Here is a 26,977-nt window from a genome sequence, read left to right as displayed (position 1 = left end):
TTGCTGTAGGTTTTCTAGGAGTGTTCCTTACCAGTCTCATATTATTAATATTTGCCCCTCATATTTGTCAGTGTTGATGTTGCTCGAGACACCGCCGTGGTGTCTTGTCTGCATGTCTGCCGCTATTGTTTCTAGAAATGCTACGATATTCGATTGCGCTCTGCGGTATCAAAGAAATGTTTGAATTCCAGTAAGACGACAATAACAATATTTATTGTGTACCCTGTCGGCGCGCCTATTGCAAGGAATAGCGGATTCACTGCAACAGCAGCTGCACTGTATAAAAGCTTATATTCGCTGTATCATGGATTCGCTTTACTTTTTCTACGCATACACTACAACATGAATGCGCTTTATTTTTTCTACTCGTACACTATATACAACATGGATGTACTTTATATTGTCTACGCGTACACTACAACAGGAATGCACTTTATATTGTCCGCGCAGGAAGTTTACTGTACTGTTCGGTATAACAGCGCAACGCCGCTCCTTACGCTTTATATATGATTTGAATATACAGGAAAATCCTTTCGATTGATCTGTCTGCGCCGCAGCAGCAGATTATTCTTGGATAATTTGCATTCTGAATTTTACTTTTTCAGTAAAATTTCAATCAGCAATGTTGAGTAAACTCAAATTTATGAAGAAAATTACCGAAATATGGGAATTTATGAAAGATCGGAGTTTTAAACTTTTATTCATGTATTTATGGACATTTAGAAAATGGCTTTGCCGCTTGGTAATCTCAAGAAAAATTCAGTGTCTTCTCTCATTACATCAAATGCCGCTGAATATAACGTTCTGAGCAATTATGCGCTTGTAAGCGTATCTATATATAAATTATTTTTTACTCATTGCGTTTGATGAAAGTAACATTTCTGTATTAATTAAATTTAATTACCTGGTAATAATGATCTAATCACATAATCATGATTTTTTTAATCTTGCTAAAAAAATTCGCCAAAGTCACGAAAATTATCGAGATGGCGCTATTATAAACTGAAATATGAAGAGATTATTCCTAACGAGGCCACTTCTCGACTACCCGCAGCTAATCTCCCCAAACCTGCAGCAGACGCCGCTGCTTGCAGTGCTTGTCGCTCATCCTTGATACGAACAACAAACAAGTTCGTCGCGACGTATGGGCAGGAATTGCTGCCTGTGTGGTCACTCTTCTTATAACTTCTAAGTCCTATGATCTCTCCGTCCTTCATTTCCCCTTCTTTAATTTCTCCCCATTTCCAATATTCTTATATTGTCCGCTTAGTAACTCAAGTCTGACATGAAAATACTTGTGTCGTCTTGAAGGACGTGCACTTCTATACGGAGACTCGCAGCGGCTGTCACTTGAACTCAGTGGCCTGCCAAGAAAGCTCGAACCCAATCACCACTGAGACTGCACACACTACACAATCGGTGACGAAGCAGCTTAGTTGGTTCAATTACGTATAATTAGCGCAATAAACGGGACATAAAATCTTATATCTGAATAAAACCTGAAGATCTCCTCTACTGCTTTTCGCTCCCTTTCGGGTTATTGTATATGCTTGCAGCATTAATAGATTTTTTTCTGGAGGTAGTTTGTAGTGGTGTGATACATGATTGAAGGGTCGTAGCTCATGATCATTGTTAACAATTACCGTTCAAAATAAAAAGAGGGAATTCATTCTTACTGTATTCATGTAGTTTTATATAGGATCGACACCTAACCAACTGTATTCAAACTAAGAACTCGGATTGCAAAGATAACCTGTGCGTACACGGGTTATCTTTGTGCCATCTTACATTACGCAGTTTTGGATGAAAGTTTTGTTGTATTCATACGATAGACCAATGCACAAAATTCAAGGATAGGTACATATACACCATTTATGTACAAAATTGTACTCTCTCACGTACGTCACCCTTATAGGTACATGAACGCCATTGCATATCTATGCACGCGTTTGCGCGGTAATTAGGCAGTGAATATTTTTGTTCACATTTGACACGTCCATGGGTTGCCTGCGTGTGTACAAACAAGCGCGCCTGTCTGCCATTAGCGCCCCGAGGTGGGGCGGTGCCCCTGCTGACCACCCGTGGGGGTGACAGACTCACGTCGCTCTCGTCACAGTCGCTCTGATCCATAAATGTGTCCCCCAGATTTTTTTTATAATTCCGACCTGAGAGCCAAAATATGAGAAATTGCTATTTCTAACTGAGCAAGAAAGAACCCGAGGTTTAAGTATGTTTTTTTTGTACTGAAAGGTAAAATAACGCGAAACGGAATATGACTATTTCTCTCTGAAAATGAAGTATCTCGTCACGGATGATATGTAGTTCAGCCACGTTTAATTGTGTTCACGGACTTGATGGTATGCGTTGTTGTGGCACAGGAGGTGGGAGGAAGCAGGTGCTAGCTATGCACCACCATGCAAACAACGTTAAAACAACGTCGAATAATTGTTAATTTTGTTGATACAACGTTTAATTAACGTTATTTCAAGAGTTATGGACTCTCATGTCTTCTTTATTTACTTGCTAAAGTTATTAGAGCAAAATGTTGTTCAAATACATTTTCTATCATCTTATCAAACTGTTGTTTTTATCCACATTTCAACAATGGGTAGCCTGTGGTAGCCTCTATGGTAGCCTGTGGTAGCCTGTGGTAGCCTCTATGGGTAGCATCTATTACATCACTACAAAAAACACAACCTGCCGTGCAGCAGTGCGCACACTAAACGGATTTCTGGCATGAGAAGCCGTGGTAGTCAACGCACACATCCTAGGAATTTTCGTCATTTCACGATTTAGGCGTAATACGGTTTCTAAGGATGTGCGTGCTATATTTGCTCATTTTCTCGGCCTACCGTTATCCTATTCATGCAGATTTCTACCGAAATAGTCTGGGGGATTGGGGCTCTTCGGCCAAATTTCTACTCGTATGAACCGAAGTGGCTGCGTGTAGTTTATATAGTCTATATAACGGCTTCTGTCTTCATTGTGTGATGCGTGATGATTATTGCATTTATAACGTTAAAGTTAGTTAACCAATTCGTTTCGTTTGAGAAGCTGTAATTCATTAAGTGTTCAATAAATGTTTTGAGGCACAAGCTATTTTTGGTCATTTGTGTACGAGTCTACCCTTTCACATATTATTATATACCTATATAGTGAATTCTGGTATTCGGCTCTTCGCATACTTCACTATAAATCTCTCTCGCTTAATTGAAGAAAAGTTGTTGTTCCACGCATCGCTTCATGGGACGATATAAAATTCTGATGCAGAGTATGCGATGGCAAACGAGCTTTGATGCGTTTAAAGTATTTTATGTGGAGGGATGCCGCTCTCTGTCTGCTACCGAACGAACGGTCAGTATCTGGCGATGTCATCACTCGATAACTCTTTGTTAGAAGCGCTTCTAAAAATGACATGGGACCTCAGGCTATACCAGCACAAAGATCCCGTTTGAAAAAAAAAACGCGAGGCTGCCTCTCTCGTTTTCCTTTGGTCGACTATTGAATTGAAATAAATGAACTGAGGACGGGGCAAAATTCTGTTATGTGAAATTCTGCCTGCGAATGTCGAGAGACATGCGGAGTTTAATGTCCCGCTGATCTAATATGTTTACATGAAAATATTTGCTATGACATTTTTTTAGTATGTAATAATAGTTATTTCCCTAATTTTTCCACTCTTGCATGGGCTATGTTTTTGCAAAATTTTGATTGATAGACTGAACTCCTTTCATTAACATTGTGAGCGTTAGCAATTCGTACGCGTGCTTATATTTTGTTCAATTTCGGCAATTTGAGACGTTTTAAGATCCAATCCGCATGTTATGCACGAGTCAACCTGTGTCTAGAATCGTGGGTTATAATCAAGCGATGCAAAATACATCACAAAGGAATTGATTTTCGGCGTCTCAAGTCCCATTTGACTAAGTATTTTGTATTCAGATATGAAATGCTCCAGCTATAAATGCCATCCAGCTGAGAGTGGACTAACGGATATATTCTGGGTCTCTTAATGAATAAAATAGTTTCCAAGTGCAAATATTTTTCGATACGTCATTCAATTTGTATCTTGTTGTGCTTCTCTTGTCAACTGGAAACATTTGCTCATCAGTCAGCAATTATTGCTAAGTCTAGTCACGACAACAAACAAAGGCTGTGATCTTGCTGCTGATATAGTTGTCCTTGTTCTCCAAGCTTCTCTCGTAGCTGGATCCTTATCTGTCGGGACAGTCGTCTCCGTGTAAGCCTTCCGGCTCCATACCCCCTCCTGGTTTGGTTTGACGTCCCAAGAATGAATGTAGTATCGTAAATCTTACCGGTAATCATCATTTATTTTGCTTTTCTTTTATTTCAAATGAATTCTTCGATTTTACATGTAAGAATTGATTGACAATCATCACGAGCTTCAGAGGAAGAAATATCTAAGTTGACAGCTTTTATAAATATAATCTGTTCTCCGCGGCTGTGTAAATATATTTTAGACATTTTGTAAGAGTCTTCTCTTATCTTGGAATCTTTCTGGCATCTTTTTCCTCTGAAAAAACTGGTGCGGACACTCGAGTACCGTCACCACAGAACATATTTTCTGGAGGTTGAAAGACCCTGACATCTTTCTAAAGTGTCATTCCCTTTTAATTCCTTAGCACATGACATGTTTACAGGCTGAACGACCATAAGTTATCCTATAATATGTACTTGCTTTACTTTATGGATGATAGCTGGGAATATTCTTCTTGTATACTAGTTAGAAAAGAATTTTTAATATGCAATAATGAAATAGCAAAGTAAATTCAATTATTTTGTGGAAAGCCTAAGCGTAGTTTACGTACACTTGTGTATTCTTCGTGTTCGCTCTGACTATCCATATCCGCTTTTTTTAGCCGGTTAAGACCTGTTGTTTCTCCTTCAACAGAATTTTTTCCAGTGAATAACAATGAACGAAATGATTTCAGTTGGTTTTCTTCATGGAATACTTAACAAATCCGACGCCCACACCGAGCCCGTTTTTGAAGCCACGTCGCGGTGGTGGGGGTTTAGTTAGACTTGCTAATTCTGAGAGTTAATACATCAGTTAGAAATGGATTGCAGAAGAACCTAATGAAAAACAAGCCATTTGAATTATCAGCTATGCGCATTTCAAAGGCAAACGCACCAACATCCCCTGCTCGTTGACATATCGCAACCGCCTTTGTACAGACTGTATATATAGTTTACTTGAGTGACAGCTCCCAGTTCTCGGGCTGATATGCTTACTAACTTGAGAATTCATTTATTCAAAGATAATATTTAGTTGACTCATTTTTAGTTTTTAATTGGTATAATTTGCCGAGTTCATTTATTTACGGTTAATATTTAGTTGGCTTATATTAGTTTTTAATTTGTATACCTTACCGTAAACACCAATTTTTCAAGAGCTTCACATGTACGTCGTTGTTATTTTCATTTTAGTCAAATTGAACAAAGATCCCTCGCAGGCGTGGTGCGATCGATGAGATCTTGCAATTGTCGTGTTCATCGGACAAAACGGATGCCACTGTACCTGTGAATGTCATGTGGAAACGAAGCAAACATTATAGCCGTATTTCCAGTCAAAATAATGTATTTCCACGGGTTATTGGTAGATGACTATTTCACACCTTTACATTCGGTAAAATTTAAGCCTGAAAGTTACGGCAGGAAGCAGAGCCTCCGCCGTCACTCACTAGTTGTGTTGTTATAAGGTTTTATTGTCGAAATGTAAAGCCACTAAAACTGCTACAGGAACAACAATAATAAGTTGACTGGGAGGATAGAGCTTTGTTAAGCTTTGCTCTTCCCTCGTGAGATTTGTAGGCACCCCCGCCGTGATGTGAACGTCAGATCAATGCAGGAGGCTCTGGCTTAGCTGCTCAGCCCTATATACGGGATTTAGCTTTGCATTTTGCTGCTTCTCGAGCGGACCTGCCTCGATCGGTAACTTCTGTACTGAGACAACTTAATTCAAAAAGAAAATTACGACAGGACTTCCGTCATAAATTTCCGAGGTCTCTTGAAAAATTGGTCAATAATTAAACCATATATTGTGAGAATCCTGCTCCCAGCGTGTGCTTGCCTGTCGCGTCCACGTTTCAACGTTGATTATGTGAATTAACGTAAGAGACTTGTAGCTGGAACGAAGAGATGACAAGTCGAGCTGACTCGAATATCGATCAACGCAACGTACCTTTTTTAGAAATAAAATTTCATCTCGTATTCTTCCCGCTGGATTGGCCTTGAACTTCCACGATAAGAAAACTCTTCCATTTAATAAACCGCTTCGAACAACTAACAACTACTCTTTCCTTGACTTTTAATGCAGCAAGTTTGACTATCCGTGCAGAACGCTGGTAAATCAGTTGCATTGTACATGGTGTCGAAGCTCGTTTGTTGCGCTGCTCCATTAGTGCATCTCTTCCGTGCTGTGAGCAACGGCGCTGCTGGGCGCGTCCTGCTGCCTGAAATATCGCTGTTTTGTTCTAATATTTATGTCCATGGTTTCAGTACTTTATATTCTCTGCTTTCAATGGGTCCAGTTGAATATTGAACCAATAATGTCGATGAGATTGTAACTTTGAGAAATGTGTTCCGTGAATAATTTACATATAATTTACATATAATATATAAGAGCTGTCCCACCGGACAAACGACGTTGAGACAATGTTTATTTCAACGTTGATTCAACGTCGTTTGTCTCATGGGGTAAATTATGTGATAATGAAGTTGTGATTTTAGTTGAAACTCTGACCGTAAACCCGGCCTTAGTTTAGGGAAGTTTAGTGAAGAACAGCTTATATTTGCGAAAATATCTCCCTAGCTGGCAGGCTTTGCGTAAGAGAATACGCAAATCACATTCTCTGTTCCTTTCCTATTGATTTCATTTTCATACTATTTATGTAACTACATTGTGTTTTTCATATTAAATTCTTAAGAGCAATATAATCAATAACCGAATTTCCTATATCTTCATGCTACATTGTTACCATGTACACACTGCTCAGTCACAACAAAGCAGCAGCTCTAAAATTCCACCCTCAGATTGAATTGATGTTTCGTTGCCCAATTTTGAGTAATTCCAATCTAGTCATTTGCCCGTACGTTCATAAGCAAGCCTCGTATGTGTCGCTTATATACGAGCTCGCAAGTCTCTTCGCTGCATCCATTCTTTTCCTCTCTGTAATTAAGTGAGTAAATTTATGCGCATTAATCAACTCTCTTCTTTGGACCCTGAAGCTTTTCTTCTCGTCTCTAAAATGAATTATTTTAGTTACCGCTGCCAGAAAAGGCAATGAGATCAAAGTTACACGGCGGGTCCAAATGAGTTGAGATTTTTCGGGCATTCAACGCGCAATGTTATTTCGCTAACGAGTTTAAGGGCAAGAAAAGCTTCCAAGTTTCGCATTAACTTTTAGGCTCTGTCTGCTCCCGCGAGCGCTTGGCTCGGCGCATCAGAACTCCTTCTTTTTTACGTACCTGAATAATGTTTTTTATGCGCGCATCTCATGCGGCGGCGCTCATTCTCAACTGCTGCCATGAACTTAATTTGGCTGACTCATATTAAGGAGCTCTTACGCGTAATGGCGACCATAAATAACGAAAAGAGACAGTGTCGTCTGGTTGGACTGTTAAGGCCGTAGGGGATCATTTCGTGTCGTTAAATTCCTGCATTAAACAATGACCGTCGGCAGTCTCTTTTGTCCCGGCCGCAATATTAAGCTTAGCTCTGCCGTAAATCATCGTGCTTCAAGTACACACTAGATGCCAAGGCGCGACGCTCTCTCACTAAGTTCATTATGCCCTCGCAACCTCTGCAAATGACGCTGCGACGACACAGCTCATTGTTCTTCGTCGCCATGACGTCTCTAATAATCCCGCTTTCGCGCGCTCATGCAGCAGAAAACCAGTTAAGTATCGATCAGCTTAACGCACTCCTTCTAATGCGTTTTTCGGTTTCGCTTGTGGCAATGGAAATACCAAATTATGTCCGGGTTTGCGACAGTCTCAAAAGTGATATTGTGCTGTTACTGGTTCACTTGCTACGTATTTTGGTGTGTAAGCGAATTTCACTCATTTATTCTCTTTTTTCCAAAATTGCTTTTTTTCCACTGGCTGACCACCTGGTAGCTCTAGCTCTTCTCGGAATTTTGTGCAGAAAGATCATTAATTATTTTGTGAATGGCTCTGAAAACTGGCGCAATTGAGATGAAAGTCGATAGGAGATTATGCTGGTAATCACTGGACATTGTCTCGTTCATAAAGCTTTTTATCTGACAGCGGCTGCACTGCGCTTCACTGAACCGTCCGGCATCGGGTGACGTAATTACGCGTTAACATGGATTCTCCATCAGCGCGCACTCATCACTTGATGAGAGGCGCTCAACACTAGTCTTCTTTTTGAATCCCATGTTGTCCAGTGAACATAACGACGTCTCTTATGTTATATTTGTCCTACCTGCTCGTAAATAGAGAATACGTATTCTATATTGTATTGGTCCTACCTGATCGTATACCTACCTGCACGAATAGTCTTACCTAGCTGCTCATAAAGCTGAAATGTGGGTGTAAGCTTCGCCTGTATCTTCATTTTCGTAGAAGTAAATATGGTAGTTATAATCACAATTGTAACAGGTCCCGAAGAAACCGACTTAGTTCGGGATTTGTGCCACGCGTGAATTGTATAAGGATGGAAATGAAGCTCAAGACTTGATATATTTTTCCTTGCATTTCCTTGTCAAAAGCTGCACATGACCATTTCATCAGAGTGTGGAACAACAAGGCATCGAAGTAATTACATACTAATTAAATTAATGAACACAGTTCCAGAGAGAGGCTCGTTGAACTAGAGAATGTATGGCATAAAAAGAATCTTATTCAATCATATTCTGAATTCTGAATTAATCTGATTAATCTCAGTGATATAAATCATGACTCTGGCCGATTTGTTTGGTAATAGCTACAACTTGAGGCACATAGAATGAGAACAAATCATGATGAACCACATTGAGGACTTAATCTAACTGATAACTGTTGAAAGAGATTCAGGGTAATATTAAATTTAAAAACAGCTACGTGACACGAGATCCCGGCAGGAGCTATACTGATGGATTTACTGGCCTGGTTTACTTGCTGGCAAACTCCGCACAACAATTGATATGGCTTGAAGTAAAGATTCACACATATTAATTAACTTACGGTCTTTTAGGCTCCAAGAAGATGAAAGTGGGCTTGATTCTAGCTTCTCTATATATGAACCGCTTTTAAATTACCATTCTTGCTAAATATTACACACAAAGTTTAACTTTAACCCTGCATTGTCTAGCTTATAGCGCGACAGTTCAACTAATATTACTATTTATTCTTCATCGTGGTTACACATACAGCCAGGCACACACTTGATATAGACTAGCCTGAATACGTAGCGGAAAGCCATTCGCGACTTGAATTGTTGACCACAATGACTCTAAAAGTACACTCCACAAGAAAAAAGTCTCAGTCACCCTAGCATTCAAATTAAGGCAAGAACTATTCTAATTAGCTCGTCAAAATTATTGCTGTAACTGAACCTTATTTAGTAAAATGTATCAGTTGATTAGCACCTTATTTAGTAAAATGTATCAGTTGATTAGCACCTTATTTAGTAAAATGTATCAGTTGATAAGCACCTTATTTAGTAAAATGTATCAGTTGATAAGCACCTTATTTAGTAAAATGTATCAGTTGATTCGAATAATCATGCACAGTATCTCAATCGAAGAACGAAAATGATCAGATCTTCTGTACTATAATGACGCTTGCTTGGGACAGTGGCCACCTTGGCCCTCAGTTTCTCGGGTTGATAAAATGATGAAGATATCGGGGTAATAATGTCAACCACCCAGACCTTACTCGCGTAAAAGATTCATGTTAACTACTAAGTCCTTAATTTTCCACCAAATGCACGGATTTACGAACTTAGCACGTAAATTGACGAAAAATTCTGAGCTCAAACATGAAATCTCCGCGTTAACGAACGAAAGCCCAAACTAAAACTGCACGGAGGCTTCCCGAGGCGTCGGTGCGTTACCAGAAAACTTAGGTTTTCGGAGCGGTGATGATGAATTTGATAATTTCGATAATTTAAATGCTGTTACAACAGTGGAGCTTTTAGATGTCATTGAGCATGAGCATGTCACCATTAGAATAAATGCATACCAGACGGCGTTAGAAAAAATGAGACTCGTCAGTCGCCTCAATACTTCTGTCAATTTTGCTAATATTAGTCTGTATAGTTCGTCGCAAGTTTACCTATTGACAGAGACTAGGAGAGTATTGATCTACCTAGTTGCTCACTGACCGGCTGACTGAGGGGACTTGGCGAACACTGAAGTACTGAGATGCTCACTGACCGGCTGACTGAGGGGAACAGGAAGTATTTGTTCTACATAGGTGGTCTATTCGCTGTACGGTACTGTCTATCGGGACTAGGCGAGATTTAATTCAGGCATGTTTTGCATGCTTACTGTCAAGTATATCGGAACTAGAACTATACTAGTGGCGTGCATGATCAGCTGGCTGACATTACTGGTCAAGCATCTGGCTGTCTAGTTTATAATAGCTCGTTGACTCGCTTGCCAGTATAAAGACTAGGTATTAAATATATGTAGGAAGGCTCCGACGTAGCGATAGGATCGTCTGGGGGCTTGTTATGAGGTTCTTAAAGCATGGGGGCTGTGACGGCAGCAATACGCTCTCTGCAGGCCCTCTCTGTGACCGCAACAAAGTGAAGTCTTATCAATGCATATCTAATGGCACTGAAGCTGCTTCTATTTACTGCGCACTCACTTGCTTACCTGCGTTCGTTACGCCTATTTACGCCTCGATACACGTACTTGATGTTTATTGTTGTACAGCTTGCAGTCGTAGTTGCTATACCTTGCTCAGATATCTCATGTATACTCTTTATAACACTCGCAGTCTTCATCAGCCTCAATCATGCACGCATAATGCCCTAATTTCAACTTATGTTCTAATAATCGTTTATTTTTATATTATTTTGACTCTGTGGTGGATGAGTGGCTTGTTCTAAACTTCTAGGTAGTTGAAGTAGTAGAGGCTACTTATTACACATAAAAGCTTTCGCAACGGCGCCCATTATTGGCCCTACTGATAGATCCAAATCTGCATTGGCTACTAAGTGGGGGCGAAAACGAACAGTTGACTACTGCACCCACACTCGAGGTTATTTTTTAGCTTATTGAGTCTTAGGGAATTTACTTGAGATTCTATCGCAAAATTTGAAATACCAATAATCCTTAATGGAGCCAATTCTTTTTTTCCTTTTCCATCGCTTGACTGTGCCACGACGTATTCAAAACGATCCATTGAAATTTACTGCGACCAATTTTTGTTATCATCATCATTCCGCTATCGTGAAATTAAAATACTTACAAAAGTATTTTTGGAGGTATTGAACAGCCCTGAAAACACGGATCACCGGAATTGTATGACTGGAATTCAATTTCATATGCAGGAATTTTTTCTTTTTATATTCACCTACTCAATAATATTCATTCTAAACTGAATTTATGGTTAATTTATTGAAGGGACACTGCGCTTATCCGCGCACCAGTCCGTCATGTGTAGGCACCCCTATACCGTATACCATATACCGTATACCATATACCATATACCGTATATCATATACCGTATACCATATACCATATACCATATACCGTATACCGTATACCATATACCGTATACCATATACCATATACCGTATACCATATACCATATACCGTATTCCATATACTATATAACCCCTACACCGGCCGGTGCAGCGACCGCCCCTGGAGCTCCACGCGGTATTTGTTCACATCAAAGCGGTGTGCAACACGCCATCTTGTATGAATATTCTCGCGCTCATTAATTTATAATGAACTACCCATATTCTGAGATCACACGCATATAAGATAATACTTTTGATTCAATGTAGAACATATTTAATGGTGAAAATGTTTATTGAGATATAAAATATGAATGATGAATCATGATGCTTTCTTTGTGTTAATTGAGTTTGCATCCTCAAGGATCGTTAGAACTCGAAACAAATAATCACACCTGTATTTTATCACGGAAAGTTGCAGACTTTATGTTTCGTTTTACTGCAACGAAGGAAGCAAAGTTTTATTTGTTTTACAAATATCCTGTATTGATTCACAATTTTATCCTGAATTTTTAAATTGCTCCTATAGTTAACAATAGATTTCGGTGTTTGGTTCCACTCATGAATTCCACATGTTGCAATAGAATGTAACCAAAAACTCTTTTCTGAAACCTCACGAAGTTCTGATCGTTTAGTTATACATAGATTCAAAACCAAGTTAATAAATTTCTCCGACGCATTAAATCGCAACCGTTCATGAGTTTCAAATAATACTTGTTGTCTTGACTTATTGAAGGCATCAGGATCCAATCCTTTCTTATTCTCCACTAGGAATGGAATGTAAGGTCCCATATCCCGACGCAATAAGTGTCGTGTATACACGCGCTACAACAGCGCCGATATATTTGTGTTACCATGGTAACACAAATATATCGTCTTTGAAACCTGCAGGTTTCAAAGACACACTGAAACAAACACACATACTTTGACGTATATAAGATTAGTGGTGTTTCATTCAATTCCAATTCAGTCAAATGTGACAATATAAATACATATCGTGGCTGTGGTGTTCCTATTGTTGTTGCCGTGGACTGAACCACCACGCAGCGCCTTGCCTGCTTGCGTTATGGTAATGTCTTCGTGTTCGTGTCTTGTAAAAAAATCTTCCATGTTCTGAAGACGCTTCAATTGCCGGCCAGAGCCGCTCAGCCACCGTCTTCTTATTTATTAACGAAAATAAATTGGAAAACTTGTCTTCTGAACCTTGAAGGAAAGCCTGACTCTCTCATTGTGTATAAACGGATCCTCTTGTAAATACTCACTAGACTCCGCCCCCAGTCTTCGCTAAATGCATTTTCCATAATCCTCTGCCGTATAAATATAAGATAAATATAAGCGAGCAAGCTTGAAGATTGCTTGTGCACGTTTTTGAACTCTGGAACAATTTTATCTTGGCAACGTATTGCCTTATATTAGGTGCCCTGATGGTATCTTCGTTACGCGTCTGCATTACAATATATTGCTTGCCGTATCCTGGAGCTGTTTCTAACTCCCCTAGTAGTATGTATAGACTCGACATTCTTTAAGATCAAAATCCATTGATTGCCGTGGGTTCAAAAACCTGATTTGCATTTGAGTTAATGTATGGATAATAGTTTGGTTCCTCAATAAATTTATGATCAGGTTTTTAAAGTTCACACGAGTCGATATTCATGTGTCACTTGATCGACAAAAGCTCATGAAGTTTAATGGCATTTTGGACAGTTATAGTGTGCCTGGCTCCCATGCATTGCAGCACATTGCCTGTTGAATTAACTTGAACACGGTTGAAATGTTTTAAAAGAGATTCAAACCAAAGAACATGGCAGAAAAATTCACCAAACTTCATAAAGGAAAACGTTTCGTAGTCCAGCTCCATCGTCAGTGTGATAATCTAGAAAGTAAATGCAATCATTTTTATAATCCGAAATTCCGAGTCTGACATTAAAACCTGAAATTGACGAATAAAAGACAAATCAACCTAAAATAACGTGCAGCAAGACTGGCCCATCTTTTAACAATCTCAAGGGGATGGGAACTGCGTGCGGAATTTAAGCTAGGCTTCTGTTTGAAAATTTATAGGGATTCTAAAATTCGTAAATCAGAAAGGCCGGAAGTAAACCTAAAATTCTGAAGACACTGTAGGACACCGGGACACCGTTCTGCTCGGCGTGAATTTGAACTTCTGAATGAGGAGGATGCGCAAGTAAATTTCCTGTTCGATAGCTCCTGCCTATATGCTTAGCAACTCTAGAATAAAAGATATAAAATTTTCCTCTATATGGATATGGTGAATTTCTGTGCATCTTTTTTGTTTGTAAATTCCCTGATAATTTGAGATTTAAGCAGTCAAGTGATTTTAGTACTTTTATACGATAAACATATTTTGAAAAATCGCGTTCAACATTAATTACATCAGCATCTGTCGTACGACACTTATCAACTTGTTAAATTCACCACATTATTCTCTATATATAGTGGCGCTGCAATTTTGTATCGTATGTTAGTATTCGTCGCAAGTTATTTAGCAGCGTATAATATTCGTTTTAAATATCTGTTCTGTCCACGTTACGCCATAGCTTATATCCTGTCTATAAAATCACTTTCTATATCTCTGCTCGTCCATCAAAGATCGACAGATTAATGGACGCCGCAGTTTTTGCTGCAGTTGGTCCGCGGCAAGCGAGACGGCAGCGCAGCTCAGCTTCTGCTTCGATAAGCTTCATCTCTAATGTCACTCGAATACTTTCATTTATGTCGCTTCTTGTTTACGTTCGAGCCTAGATCGTATCTTGGGCTTCAATTGATATTTTTTCGTTACACGCAGTCTTTATACTCGTTCAATCTCATCGTTGTATTTCATTGGTTCAAGTTAGTAAGGGTCGTATTATAGGTTCGTTATTGTGAAATTATCGAGTTTCTGCAGAGGAGAGATGATTTCTAAAGTAGCTCCTACTTAATTTCTCGATCCGTTTTTTTCAATAATCCTGGAAGGGAAAAATGTACTTTTTTCTAATTCTGCGGTAGATCCGATGCTTTTTTCCAAGAAATCGTGTTGTTTGTTCATGAAATTTTGCTACTATCAACGTCACTCTGAATATAGAAAAGCCTGCAAAAAGAGTATAGGCGATTGATCATGTAAATTCTTACCAAGACTTCAATGCATAAAAACGAGTATTGTCACTGGACAAGACATGAAACTATGCTAAGAACATGAATATAATTAAACTCTATATGCTCAAATGAGATGTCTTCTCAATAAAACTTCTGATATATATGAGGCCACAGAACACTTGTTGATGTGATGAGGTAACAATTGCTGCTTGAATCTACCTTCTTTGAAGTGTACCTGTTCACATTGCAGGTACAGTCATATATGACATTGAGTTTAAATTATAGTAAAGTGTGTTGGGAATGACTGAAATGTTGTGATATGTAAAGTTTATATGAATCACGTATGGAAAAAAATTCTCTCTTGCCTATTTACATACTACAGGGTAATCATTTCTCGTTATACCTGTTTGTCGGCAATTTAGTTGTAAATATCGAAGTCCCTGTGCCCGGTTCGCCATTTTCTACAAATTTAATTCATTTTGGATTAGACAAATCCAGGTTCATCACAAATATTATGTTTTTTTCTGTACTACTAGTTTTGTTTTGTTCGGCGTGCTGTACTAAGAATTAACTATTCTCATGGAATAAAGTAAACTATTCTCTCTTATGGGGAAATTTCCGAAATCGCGAGCAAGTGGCTTCTGCATGTTCATTACCTCATTTTAGCCACGATAAATCAGACAAGGTTTTTATTTTTAAAGTATCATAATTCATTTCTTAACAAAATAAGAATGCAGTGATCCCTCGCTACTCGACGCTTTTGTTATTGCGAAATATTCATAAAAACTTGAAATTATGGAGTCAGGGTGCAAAGGAGCCATGATCACGCTAACAGAAGGCCGAGAATGCCCACATTCAAATTTAATTTCACGTCTCTGATTGGCTTTCTGAAATGAAAAATAATCAAATCGAACAACACGTTAATTTGTTCAACATTCTCTAGGCAAGCTATATATAGCTATGGGCCTATTACATGCCATCAAGTCTTGAACGAATAGACAATTTACAACGCAAGAAAGATTAAGTAAATATCCGTAAGCTTACATTTGTTTTATAGTAAACCCAAGCAATCGTTAGTAGAGAAAGCTAGTCGTAAAGTATTCTTTTATGTCCTAATTGGAAAATATGCATCTAGATCACTTGCTTAATTTGTAATTCTTGCTGACAAAAAAAAAATCTTGTGTTCAATCTTAGCACAAGCTGACTGAGCAAACAGACAGAGACTGAGGCTGAGCCTCAGTCAAAGCCAAGCAATACGCGATCAGAAATCATTCGTCGGGTGATCATTCAGTCACTGTCGGTCATGAATGTTCATTGTAAATAAATACTATTCATCGAAGTTATACTATCACGCCACGCGGCATCATGGCTGCGCGTTCATTCTCAGGTAATAATAAAAGAAACGTGTGCTCTATATCAGCCTTGCATGCCTCCTATCATCGAGCGTGTGTGATACGTGTTATACCTACGAGCGGGAGTGGACTCTGCAGCCATGCCCCCCCCTCTGCGGTAGTGCCCCCCTCTACGCAGGTGTCCCCCTCTACGCAGGTGCCCCCTCTACGTGGGTGTCCCTCTCTACGCAGGTGCCCCCCTCTACGCAGGTGCCCCCCTCTACGCAGGTGCCCCCTCTACGCGGGTGTCCCCCTCTACGCAGGTGTCCCCCTCTACGCAGGTGCCCCCCTCTACGCAGGTGTCCCCCTCTACGCAGGTGCCCCCTCTACGCAGGTGTCCCCCTCTACGCAGGTGCCCCCCTCTACGCAGGTGCCCCCCTCTACGCAGGTGCCCCCCTCTACGCAGGTGTCCCCCTCTACGCAGGTGTCCCCCTCTACGCAGGTGCCCCCTCTGCAGCGGCATCACAGAGCGAGCCCTGCGAGGTTAATGGCTTGCGAGCCTTTTGAGAACTTGCCTCGATCGTCTCATCGGTTCGACCAGTAGCAGAGATCTATGTTCTCAGTCGGTCAGAAAATTTATGAACTGCAATAAATTGATGAAGTTCGGTATGCGCTCCGACTTGTAGAAAGTTATAAATGAGTTCCTATATGAAACCATCTTGCGTATTTTATTTCGACGGCAAGGACTGATATGTAAGCTTATCTTATGCTTATAATTCAATGTGTGATGACTATTTTCATTACACATCTGCTGCTGCACCGTACAAGTTTACTCTCGCCGTACGGCAACTTTCTCCGTGTACCGGCAGCGCAGTTATGAACATGGCTGGCATTATATGTAACTTGTAGAATAAACATAATACTTCAGAATTTTGCTGGGAAGTAGATAGTCTCATAATCGAATTACACAGACTGTTAATTACAATAAAGTTTTTGAAATGAATTATTTTCGACTTTGAAGTGAATTTCGTCGACTGTATATCAATTACGGAAAAATTTTGTTCAATCTTCGAATTTTTTAGCTATTTTATATATAGTCCCATCGCAACTCGACAGAATCTTGCTGGCAAGAAAATATACTTATTCATGGATCGAATATTTTCATTTTTTTGTTTTTCCTTGCTTACTTCTCTTTAATAAATATAAAGCGCAGGGTCGCGACTAAATGAATAACGCGACGATGCGAAGTTTTGCTATTGAAAGTTTCCCGTAAATGCCCTCTAGAAGTGGTCCTAATCATCGACGACAAACCATCCTCTGTTTCAGCTTCAATACTCGCGAGCGATCTGGAAAAAAACCAGCAGCCAAAGTTGTTGTGTGCAATGAGATCCGCTCGGAGGCAGGCAGCTCGGCTGGACGCGAGTGTGTTTTGCAGGCCAGGCAATTAATGGCAGTCATATTATTAGCGGTCGTCTTTAATGGTTTATTGCGTGCTGGTCGCTAGATTTCTTATATGGGCATGTGAGAAACTCAGCTCGTGTATTATGATTGAGGGAACGCCGTTCACACAGGCAAGCCTGGCTAGCCATCCACGTCGCTACTTCCAATTTATGGCACCAAATTAAATGCTTTGAGCTTCGCTTTTCTCTTCTAGTTTTCTAGACGAAGATTTCTGGTGGTATTTTACGAGTCATATTTGCAGTGCACTTGCTTTGCAAGCCTTGCCCTGCGGTGCAAAGCAGTAGCACGAGTGCGCTATTAACGGTCACATTCAGTGGCTTATAGCGCACTTCTCCAATCATTTCCATGGGATTTATGCCATGGCAACTTTAGAACTCTCTCAACCGACCATTCAGGGACCAGTTTGAAAGAGTTTCCTGATTGATTTCAACTCTCATAATTGGCAATGACTTGAGCGCAAAGATTCCAATATCTGCAGATGTTTCATCAAAAGATCTCATTTAACTGCCCAGAAATGACGGTAATAGCCATTAAACTGACACTAATACTTTAAAACCGTCGATTAAAAACTTGGACTTGCTATAACACTAACATGGGACATAATTGATTGATGGCGTAATGTTCCTCATCTATACGAGTTAAATGTTCCTGTAAACGTAACTAAATATTTTGGATATTAAAGCAAATGAAGTAAATGCTATACAAGCCAGTGATCATCTTAACTGAAATGTACTTTATGTAATTGTTTTTTATATTTGATTTTAAAAAATAATTATTGGCACTTATCTTTGTGAAACGGTCATCAAGCTGTTAACCATTAACGAGTTATGTGTTTTTTTATAACGATCCGCATCGCTTGTTAGCCGCCATAATTGTAATATAATTCTGTAAATGTGACACATATCGCGATTTGACTCGGAAAATTTGCGATTTTTACGCCTGTCACTTTGCTCGCAAAAAACTTCAACTTATTGGCTACTACCTACCATAAATGAGGCGACCAACAACCTATTGGCCACAACCCATCATAACCGAGACAACCTATAACCTATTGGCGACTACCCAATATGAATGAGGCAGCCATTATTTCATTGGCTACCAGACTCCATGTATGGCGAGTTGGTCGAAAGCAAAATTTTTTGTTCCGCGGATGATTGATAGCGTGGATGTGCGTTGCGCGCGCACCAGCCTCGTATTTGGCCGTCACTGCTGCCGCGGGCGCTGCATGCGCCGTAATCTGCAGCCAGCAGCAGCGCCGTCCACATCGCTTATCTCGACCGTAACTTGCCGTAACTACAGATCTTGTCTAGCATTAAGTTGCAAGCGCTGCATAAAGCTCTGCTTGTCAACTTAGCGCTCAGTTTATGTGCCGCGATCCTGGCTTATTTCCCACTCTTCTGGAGCTTCATCAGAGATTATTATATCACGACTTGAATTCTCTTGCGAGTTTCTTCTCTTCAGCTCATATATATTTTTCTTGGAGTGAAAACTTAACTGATCGTTACCATGGTCTACGTTTTGTTATATATGGTGGTTCACGGAAACTTCCTGTTTCGTATTTCGCGCCACACAGCCAGACGTTGTACGAAGAGGGCGGAAGATTATTTCATATGAAAGGCAAGGTCATAAAGTTTTGTGTCCCGCCTAGTCAGAATTGCCACTATACATTGGACAAGTGAGCAGCGTACGTTTGCTGTTGAGGAGTACTTTTCTAATGGCCATTTCATTATCGCTACTCGACGAGCATTCCGTACTCGGTTTCTTATTCGTCCTCCAGATGGGGTTCCTCATCGGAAATAGATTGTTACGAAGGTGAACACATGTAGGGCAAGTGGAGGTGTTTTTTGTGGGGTTATCTTAGGTCAATAGTTTACAATGACTGCCCAAGGACCCTACCTCATTTGAAGTTCTAACAACATACGCCAAGCCATCGCCAATATACCCGTCAATGCGACGGAACTTCCAAAATACTGAACTGAATGCATTGACGATGGGGGACGTCATTTTTAAAACTAAGTTATACAAAAATTATGGCGAGTATTTTTCAATGAAATTTATATTGTAATGATATCTTTACTAGTTCTTTCTTTATTGAGTTTGCAAATCCGGAAGTTTCCCTGAATTTCTTATAATTTTCTGGAATTCATAAAAAAATCTGTATAGCCGTAATGATGGCCAGCGATATATCGCAGGAATAATTATCTTCATTATATTTATTTCCCAACCGCTATGATGATTAGATACGACCTTGAAAACTTAGTTTTTTTGCAAAAATTTTGTGATTTCGTTAATTAACTTGCATAGACGTGAGCAAAACACTTGAAGTTACTACCTACTCTACCTAGGCTGAAGATGATCAATTGCATATAATAATCGCTTTTCGTTTTGTGTAAATAAAATTGGAAACGTTTTAATAGGATCGAATCTCTTAGAAAATTCCTTGTGTTTCACCATTGCTTTGCAGTCACTACCCGTTAACACATTGCGTGCACAAAATCGCAGTGTTCTACAGATCAAGGTCAAGTTCGAAGTTTCTCATTATTCATTAAATATTGATTACCTCGGAACTCTGCATGCAAGCTCAGCCATACCTTAGCAACAGGCCATGGGCCTATTTCTTCAACGCCGACACTTCTATTCTATTCTATTCTAATATTGAATTCTTGTAGTTGAAGTTGTGAACCCGCATGCACGTCAAGCTAGTGACCCATCATTATAATGAACTGTAGAGCCAGTCATGTCTCCTATGCTCCTGCAGAGGAAAGTTCATAAGAAACCTTGCATTGTGTCGTCGCCCGGTAACGGCCGTGTCATTTACCCGACATGGCATCGCGGAGGTCAATAATTATGCATTGCATGGCTTGTGCCGCGCCTGCGCCTCATGAGCGATCTTCTGGCGCCTCCGTGGACCGGCATAATGATTATCATCGAGACGATGATGATGGCCTCTGACGCCTCCGTGGACCGGCATAATGATTATCATCGAGACGATGATGATGGCCTCGGCCTGCCGACTGCAGGGCGCTGCGTGGCCTACACGCACACCACGCATGTACCGCCACGCAGTGATGGCCTCAGCCTGCCGACTGCAGGGTACTCACACTGAAGGCATCACCATCCTTCACACTGAAGGCATCACCATCCTTCACACTGAAGGCATCACCATCCTTCACACTGAAGGCATCACCATCCTTCACACCTCACCCCAAAGGATCACTCTCCTCCGCCAGAGTCCTGCAGATCCTGAGCGTCCTGGCGACCGCCCGCTGGGCGTCCCGCGGCGACTTCTTCTTTTTTGGACGAGCGCTGGCAACCGCGTCGGCCGTAGCGCGCTTTTCTTGAGATAATTACATTTTTTGAGGCCTGGAAAGAGATCCCAGGGAGCCTTCAATATCCATTCAGAGGAGGAAATTACCTGTTCTTTCGAGAAGATAATTACCTCCGGACAGTAGGACACCGGTTTATGCGCGGCGGTTTGGACAGAACCGCGACGATGAAGCGCGTAATGACACCGTCATTAAACGACGTGCTGGCGTGTGAAGAAACTACACGTCGCCTTCCATGCGCCAGTGCTTCACTCAACATGAATAACATTAAGTTAAAGTCACGAGCATAAACTCGCCATATACTGGCCATCAATGGACCTTGTTTCCATACAATAACTTGAACACTGACGAGGAAATGACGTTTTTGTATCGTACTCAACTTGAAATATGGCCACGAATGGGATGCAAACGCCATCGAAACACGAAGTTTACGTATCGTTAATTTAAAAGAGGAAAATACACAGGAGATGACCGTCCCGATCTTGAAAGAGAACGGCCGGAGTTGTTGCTATGCAGTATGCACCCTACGTATATGTATCGTTGTTGCAGCGATCTGAATAACTAATTAGGTATAACCAAGTAGTAGCAATTTGAGTATCGAATAGTTAGTATTCGCATGCGAACTTCAAAATTTGGAATCTACGCGATGAAGCACCTGATCAATCTAGATTAAATTAAACTACAGCGGCTATGCCCTAAAAACATGCGTTTTTTGGGGCATTTTACTCAAGCAGGGATTTCGTATCGTGAATTATTTTTCCAGGTTGTCGCCTATAATGGACTTGCCTACAGGAAACTTCGCTTCCAGTGTCCAGCTATTCCGAGTCATGGCTGGATCTCTTGTCACACCATTTTCCTGCCATGAATTGATCATGGCGTAAATTACGTTTTTTGTCTCGGTAGTTGCGATACCCGCTCGGCATATGACAAATGTGACATGTGGTTCCGCCCTCAAAGCGACAGTCTCAGCCGCTCTCGAAATTGCGTAACCTGTCACATAAATCCTGAGTAATTCGCCCGCCACGACTGCAATGCGCGCGCAAAACGCTCCCAAATGAAATAGCCAACCCTATGGCGAACGCCGGAACAGTGATGTAATTTTGGTGACTTGGATACGTTTTAGTCCTGCAAGGGAAAAGGACGGGTAGTGCTGGTGTAAAGTTGTACTTTGGCAATCAAACGTGATGAATGAACGGTCGCTGGTAAACGGCACAACCACATGTCAATGATATTTTGAGATCAAACCAATAGCATTGCCTCCTTTTTAATTTTTTACTTCGCGCATTTTTTTAATTAATGAAATCCTTTTTTGTAAGGATCCAAGCGTGATCGCGTTCTGTGTCCAGCAGCATGCCAAAAACATTTGATATTTTCCCTCCTATGTGAAAATTTTTTCGCTCACGTGACATAAGTACAAGACTAATTTCCTACTCAATACATCAAACAGTAGATAAAGTTTTACAAAGAGTCTTTGGTCTCATCGACGGGTTTATTATATTTATAAGCTATTTGATTCAGCGACTACTTAGATTCTTAATGTGTTGATCTCATGTACTGTAATTAAATTGTAGAGTTCTTTAATTTATTACTTATCTAATGCAACTGCGAGATTTCAGCTACTCGTGCTTGCTGCTGCTACTTTTCATGTTACCTCGATCTTTCATCGTAATATATACTAATGCGCGATAACGTATATAACATGTTGCCGGAATTCTAATGAACTGAATTAAGGCTTTCCTCGTAACTAGCAAATGTGTTATTCGATGAATGTTCATCAACCACGAATATAACCGTCACTCCATGCAAAAATATCTTCTGTCCCGATTTACCACGTTCTGCCCATAAATATTCCTCGTCTCCTGGACGCCGGAGGTTAATCTCGAGCCATCAGCTGTTTTTACTGCGGTTGTGCGTCTTATTTCTGGTGCCGAGGCGCTGGCTACCCGCTGCTCCAATCTGCATTTATTATTTTACATCTTTTCGACGAGCGCAAAATTCTCTCGTAATCAGGCAAAGCTTTCATCTGCTTGGAAGCTGTACTCGGCCAACCATGCATTACATATGTACCATCAGTGCAGCGTTCAAAACATGGTGACTTCCACCAGCTGCTCACGGCTTCCGTGGATGTGATGACCATAACTATCTTATTTCCTTGTAAACCAACGGCACTCGCGTTCTGTCAATTGCGATTGAAGTGTCGTGAGGTGATTAAAACCCGTAAACTGAGGTGTTTTCTCATCACCGCTTTTGGCGCATCAAAATGCCGATGCGCCTTTAACAGTTTCTATTTCAACAATGCATGTTATAGCTCGCATCAGTTTCTATCAAACGCAACAAGTATTATTTTCTAAAATTACCTACACCTATGTTATTAGTTAGTTTCCAAGACGCCTTTTGAAAGGCTCTCTTCTCAGATAATATACGTGCTAAAGTCCAGGCCTTTCAACGGAATTTAGGGTGAATCTTCTGAATAACTCTAGTTTTATTTTCAAAAACTGCCAACGACTTATAACTTTCCTTCCCGTAGATACATATTACATTAGAAAACTTCTCGCTCCTGGAAAAGATTTATCCGCTCCTGGAGTTTCTCTTCGCTTCGACCACAGTAAGAACGTTCCTGACATTACTCGTATGTCAACATTAGTACTCTGCGGATAGAATTATGATAATAATTTCGTATCATCCTATATATACATACACTTTACTAATGGTATGATTTTCTGTTAATTCATTTTAAGTCATACATGAGCGACCGTATGCAAGTTCTAGCAACGAAACCAGATAGTTGTTGGGCCAATTCAGAGTGAAACAATACGAAAATAGTTTTAAAATGTTTAGTGCACGCATCAAATATCCAAGTGGTGTGGACAATAATTTTTCAAACTACCTACAATACTCGTCGAGCAATGCCGTGCTCATGCATCGGCGCACTTATGTTACCTTGCTTCTCCCTGCCAGATGTTAATCGATTCTTATATTTAATTTCGAAAAGTAACTTTCATTTGTTTCATATCTTCACCCCAACTCTGAGAACGAATCTCCACAGCTGCATCACTCACTAGCCGTTATGCTGAAGCAATCGTTAATGCATAAATAATGACCTGTGTTGTAGTTATTCGCTGTGTATGGAATGATTGGAAATTTGCACTTTAATAAACGTATGTATAGGATGAGCTTTGACTGAGCGTGCAGCTCTATAATTAATGGTCTGGCTTGTGTACGATTTATGGAGAGTTTCTAGACGAAGCCTGCAGCTAGTGATCGCGGCAGCGACATCGGCAGCTTGGGGTGGCTGTGTAAATAACTTCTATAGAGCGTAATTGATTTTAATTACGACTTCTTGTTTGTCGAATCTCGTTGTAACCAAGGCGACGGTAATTGTTATTGTTAACCTCTAATATCGACCCCATGGCAATTGTTTTCTTGAACCTTTCAACGCAGACTTCTATAGAACTGTATTTAATTACACGGCTTTGGCGAGTGAACGATCAGAAAAATATATTTTCCAAGACGCTTTTGACATATCGGCAAGGTATACAATTTTCTGCAAAAAATAATTGCCGTATTTTTTCTGAGTGTTTTGATATAAAACTCATCGTTGCTGATTCTATTTGCTGCTGAAAAAGAGTGTGGTTTTGTGCACATTGCTACCAGCCAGCCTTTTTTTTTCTATTGGAATAATGATAGAAAAAGGTTTTTGTATATCTGTAAAACAGTTTCAATTTCGATTTTATTTGTGATTATTAATTGGCACTGTCTAGCTTATAAAAATTAATGGTGAAGTTTGGCCAAATCTAGATTCATGTTAATTCAGTGCTGTTTTCAGTTAAACATTTCTTCAAAATTTTTTACAAGCAAAGAAGTTGACTTTCATTGTTCCTCCTTGCAGATTTCGAAGCAAATCATGACCAGCCGGCAAGAACCAGCCTCGATGTTAGCCACTGCTGGATGAAAGACTGGATAGCATCTGCTCTCATTGGTGAGTGTCATCCCTCGTTGCGCACGTGGCTAATTATGTGTAAAATATAAACATTATGACTAATTATTGATAAGTATAACGATTTCTTATTATTGCTGATTTAAAACATATATCCAACAAAATCCGAGGTTCTTTTCCTTGATTCTAAACATCATGCAGTCGCCTAATTTATTTCACCTGGATTTCCTTGCAAACAGGAAGCTTATTCGAGCACGAACGCTTGTGAGCTGTTATTTTGTAGCTAATTCAAGTGACTAAGACTCAAAGATGGAGAAGAAAAGATACCTTGGCTTTGAAGAAATGTGCTCTGTTAGTTACTTACCTTTTGTATGCTTTTGGTATGTTGAAGATTTTAAAAAGCGCGTTAATAAGGCTTAAGTGTTTTTTCTGATGTTGTATTCGAAGATGTAGCTTCTGCTATCACCGGAGTACAATAAAGGAGTCGTTATAAGGCAAACGCGTGATCGTTCAACTTCTTATTCGTCATTCATGCACTTAACAAGCTTTTTGTTATGTTTTTCGAGCTCTGTTCTTTTCTTTGCGAGACGTCGAAATGATCGGAAAGTTATGGCCTCATTAAGGTTTCTTACCTGCGCAAAAAGCGATCAATTTATGGAGGCAATGGCCCACGATGTTCATGTGTCTGTGTTGGAGCACGCGGTCTCTGCGCGACTTGCAAGTACCGAGCCTTTGGGTGACCGCGGTTCGCATGTAATTACCTTCGGCCTCTGTCATTCATCACTGTGTCTCCTTTGGCGCTTCAGGTCTGGCTTTTAATGAAGCTAATTTGTATAAGTTTTGAGCTTATGAGCTTCGCTTCGAGGTTCGGGTCCAAAGCGTCGATAGCTGCAAGTGGCGGCGGCATGACCAGCGTTTTGGACCTTTGATCGCTACAAATGATAGCACAAACGGTGCGGCTCGAGCGCTATCAGCAACCGCCACAGCCCTCTCGCCAAATGAGCTAATCGTGCCGAGCTGCGGCCTGCATCATATAGGACCGCGGCCGAGCCGACAGCTTGGTCTTGCTTTATCGAGTCCTGCAGTTATCGTGCTCAGGGATGAATATATTTTCCATTCTAGGCAGTTACTTGAGTCAAAGGCTTCTTTCTGAATTTTATCAGAATATCTATTGTTACTAGCGCTCATGTATTAAGATCTGCGAGGCGCACATTGATGATCAATACATTGCATGCGTGTAGTTCAGATCCATAGATTTAGAGAAGCAGGAAATAGGGACTGTAGCGAGTCGAGAGTTTTTGATTACAAATTCGTTTGAACTCCTTCATCTTTTATGTCCCACTAATGTCGCTGGGCTCCAATGTGTTGTTAATGTCCTGGCAAAATGTCGATCATAGTTACTTAAAATTGAGGAGAAACTTGCAGACTGTAAAATATATACTGGAGTCTAATTATTTGCACACTTGCCTTAGCAGGAATTATCGAAATGCCCTGATGAGAAGCAGATGCAGACGATACAAGGACACTTTATGAGCAGATAACCACCTTGAATTTCCGTCTGGCGAATCTATGCTTAACGTCCAAGAGTTTATCTGGACATTGCAGGCTTTTGGGCGCAGCGTCGTTCAGCTTACAAATAAAATTGGCCGCCAAATGTTGCGGATAATGCGAGCATCGCTTGAGTGTTCCGCCTATCGAACACGCTGTACTTCGGACCCTTGATTTAGCAGCGCAATGAGCACTGCTGAGATGCTTACCAAACTAGCTTTGTGTAGTGAAAAATAAAACTTTAATCCGTCAAATGAAGTAAATTTTAATAATTACAGTGGTAATTCTCTTAATTGTGCACAAACAAATCTATAGTGCCACATTACCCATTGATGCATTCAGTTCAAAGATGTTAATTGACATTATGTGAGGAATTGTGAACTGGATGGAACTTTTGCATGCCGTGCCATGAAATGTTTACATGACACTGGAGAAATAAGTGCTATTTTCCCGTAGTTAAATTACGGTCATAGAGAGTTAAAAAACTACATTAAAATACTTAATCTCTGTTGGTTCCAAAAAGCGAATAATTGCTTGACAGAATAGTCACCTCATTTTTTCTGAA

The 26,977-nt window shown here is 40.3% G+C and overlaps 1 protein-coding gene across 1 annotated transcript in view; it reads left to right on the top strand.

The window, feature by feature from the left end:
* The window catches only part of LOC108678171 (leucine-rich repeat neuronal protein 4), a 133,542-nt gene that overhangs the window by 79,895 nt on the left and 26,670 nt on the right, over positions 1–26,977 (top strand). The window contains exon 3 of the mRNA XM_018166527.2: positions 24,817–24,906. The gene's annotated coding sequence lies outside the window, so the exon portion shown is untranslated. The remainder of the gene's footprint in view (positions 1–24,816; positions 24,907–26,977) is intronic.

Source organism: Hyalella azteca, unplaced genomic scaffold, assembly GCF_000764305.2.
Source record: "Hyalella azteca isolate HAZT.00-mixed unplaced genomic scaffold, Hazt_2.0.2 contig7276, whole genome shotgun sequence".
In the NCBI taxonomy this organism is placed as follows: domain Eukaryota; kingdom Metazoa; phylum Arthropoda; class Malacostraca; order Amphipoda; family Hyalellidae; genus Hyalella; species Hyalella azteca.
Note: the sequence above shows the minus strand (reverse complement) of the source record. Positions and strands in the feature narration are given on the sequence as shown.